We start from the raw sequence: 3283 nt of genomic DNA on the forward strand, positions 1-3283 counted from the left end.
GAACCCAGTCTTATACAGCCCCAGATTCTATTTCTTGCTTCCAGATCTTTGTGTGGGTTTTTATAAAAACTATTTTGCTGAAAAGTAGGTTATAACAGACAGCTGGATGACAACAGCTGCTAACACATGGGGACTTAGTTTCGGCAAAGCCTCTGCAAACTCATTGTTCCAGGATGTGGGTCCGCACGGTGCAGCAAGCAGGGGCCAGGCTGATTATAGATAAGCAAACATCCTGTTACTGCAGAGGTTGAGTTAAGCTGCCCTTACAAGGGGGCTCAAGCTGCCTTCACACTACAATAATCAAAACAGCATGGTATTGGTAGAGAGATAGTATACAGATCAATGGAACAGAATAGAGAGCCCAGCTATAAAACCACATGTATGTGGACAGATAATTTTTGACAAAGGATCCAGAAATGCACATTGGAATAAAGACAGTCTCTTCAATAAATGGTGCTGGGAAAACTGGAAAGCCACATGCAAACGAATTAAACTGGATTGCAGTTTATCCCCATGTACCAAAATTAATTCAAAACAGATAAAAAATTTAAACATAAGACTCGAAACTATAAGTCATATAGAAAAAAATATAGGTACCAAATTTTTGGACCTCGGTGGTAGAGACCAAAAGGCAAGGGAAGTAAAGGCAAAAATAAATGAATGGGATTTTATCAAACTGAAGAGCCTTTGCACAGCAAAAGAAACAAACAACAAAACAAACAGGCAGCCAACCAGATGGGAGATGATATTTGCAAACAGTAGCTCTGATAAAAGTTTAATTTCCAAACTATATAAAGAACTCATAAAACCCAACCCCAAACAAATAAACAATCCAATAAAAAAGTGGGCAGAGGACATGAAAATACACCTCTCCCAAGAAGACGTACAAACAGCCAATAGATAGATGAAAAGATGTTCAACCTCACTTGTGCTGAGCCAGCTCCGACAGGTTTGGTGAGTCTGAGAGGGGGTGGGGAGGGATTGAGAAAAGACAGACAAGAGGATAAATCTGGGTCTGGGTGGGACACTGTCCTCTCTGATGGAGAGCTAGCAACAGCACCACAGACTACAAGCTGTGTCTTTATTTTATAGCCAGAGTCCACGAGGCAAAGTAAGGGCGTGATCAAGATGTTTACAACATTCTCTTGGGTTTTGATCCTACTCAATTACATGCACCTGAACTCTATCAGGCCCACATTACTCAGACACGTGGGGCCAACTGTTCGAACCATAGGTTCAAGCTTACAACTATAGCTGTTGGCTATAATTGTGCTGGGAGGGCTCTGCCCTCCACTTGCACGTGGCAATGAGAGGGCTGTGCCCTCTCATTAGTCCGAGGCTTGAACCTGTCCAAACACTGTAGCCGCTCTCCACACTCACTGCCAATTAGGGAAATGCAAATTAAAACTACAATGAGATACCACCTTACACCAGTTAGAGTGGTCATTATCAACAAGACAAGCAACAACTAGTGTTGGGAGAGTTTGTGGAAAAAAGGGAATCCTCATTCACTGCTGGTATAACTATTATGGCAAACAGTCGGACAATTCCTCAAAACATTAAAAATAGAGCTAACATATGACCCAACACCCCCACTCCTGGGTATATACCCAAAAAACTCGATGTCGTTTATACGCAAAGATATATGCACCCCGATGTTTATTGCAGTATTATTCACAGAGGCCAAGACTTGGAAACAGCCAAAGTGCTCTACGACAGAGGACTGGATAAAGAAGATGTGGTATATATTCACAATAGAGTACTACATGGCCATAAGAAAGGGTGAAATAGCATCATTTACAACCACATGGGTAGACCTTGAGAACATTATGTGAAGTGAAACAAGTCAGACAGAAAAGCTAAGAACTATATGATTTCACTTATATGTGGAATATAAAACTGAAACTTATGAACACAAAGAGTAGTGTGGTGGCTGCCAGAGGGAGGGGGTCGGGGGAGAAAAAGATCCTAATATGAGGTGACAGGAGAAGATTTGAATTTGGGTGGTGGGCACATGGTTCTATATACAGATTTTGTAACTTAGTAATCCATACATGAAACTTTTATGTTCATGTTGACTAGTGTCACCCCAATAAAATGTAATTAAAAAAATAAATAAAAGTCATCATGAAAAATATAAAAGAACTACAGAACAAAAATGGGAAGAATGCTACATAGTTCCGATAAGGACACTTGTCATTTGTCCTTGCAGAGTATCTGCCTCTGTCATAAGGAAGCACACCTGTCACAGTCATGTGGTCACGCTGCTGCCCTGAGTCCCCACAGCTATTAGCCAGGAGAGGAGGGTTTCCCTTTGTCCCAGGACCTCACTTTCCATCAAAGCTCAAACTGCTGTTACAACTCTCTTGTGCCCCTAAAAAGGATTAGGTAAGTCAGGAGTCAGAGGAAATTTTGCTTTCTGGGAAATGACTTACTAATACATTAAGAAATTCCAATGAATTTCAAAGAAAAGATCTGACTAGAGGGGCCGGCTGTAGAAGAAGGTGATTGTGATCTGAGGGTTTTGGTCCATTTCTGATACAGAACAATCAAGAAATCAAGTCTATGGAGCTGGCTTTGGCTCCGGCGAGGGTCAGGTACCGGCTGCATCTCCACCAGCCTCTCTGGTGTCAGCGCTCCCTCCTCCTGGGCTGCATCCTGCAGAGCTTCGGTGGAAGCTCTCCCTGATGCGGTGATCACCATGAATCAGCACAAACACGCTAACCTCAAATTCTACTTTGAGTTGGTGGTCTCCAGTGGAGGGCAGGTGGACAGCCAGAGGAAGACCTTGTATGTAGGAAGCCAGATGTTTTGACAAACATCCCCACCAGCGATCTGAGTATTCTGATTGTCTGTGGCATCGCAGGCTTATCCATCTGCACACCCACACGTCTGCCGGGGACCACCTGCAGCTCTATGCTTTGCAGGGAGGCCTACATGCTCTCAACCATCAGCTCTCCTGTTAGTGGCTGTGTGATAACTCTGTTGGTTGAGGTGAGATGTCCTCTGATGAGAAGTTTGGGGAACAAGGCTCTCTTTGACATTCTGTAAGGTTTCAGGTTTATGGGGGCTTGGCATCAGTTTTCCCTTCTGAGGAGCAAATTGAACGATAAATTCACAGGTCTTTGTCAAGTCTTTTTTTTTTTTAATTTTTTTTTAATGTCATAATATTTTTTTATTTTTTTCAAATTTTATTTTTTATTACAAAGGGTATTACATATGTGTCCATTTTTTTCCCCGCCCTAGACAGTCCCCTAGCCTCCCCTATTCCCCAGTGTCTTTT

General features: G+C 42.5%; 1 pseudogene; it reads right to left on the minus strand.

The window, feature by feature from the left end:
* Window positions 1–2630: 2630 nt before the first annotated feature.
* Window positions 2631–3283, minus strand: part of LOC102772402 — a 7538-nt pseudogene continuing 6885 nt past the window's right edge.

This window comes from Myotis davidii, unplaced genomic scaffold, assembly GCF_000327345.1.
Source record: "Myotis davidii unplaced genomic scaffold, ASM32734v1 scaffold540, whole genome shotgun sequence".
Classification (NCBI taxonomy): Eukaryota; Metazoa; Chordata; class Mammalia; order Chiroptera; family Vespertilionidae; genus Myotis; species Myotis davidii.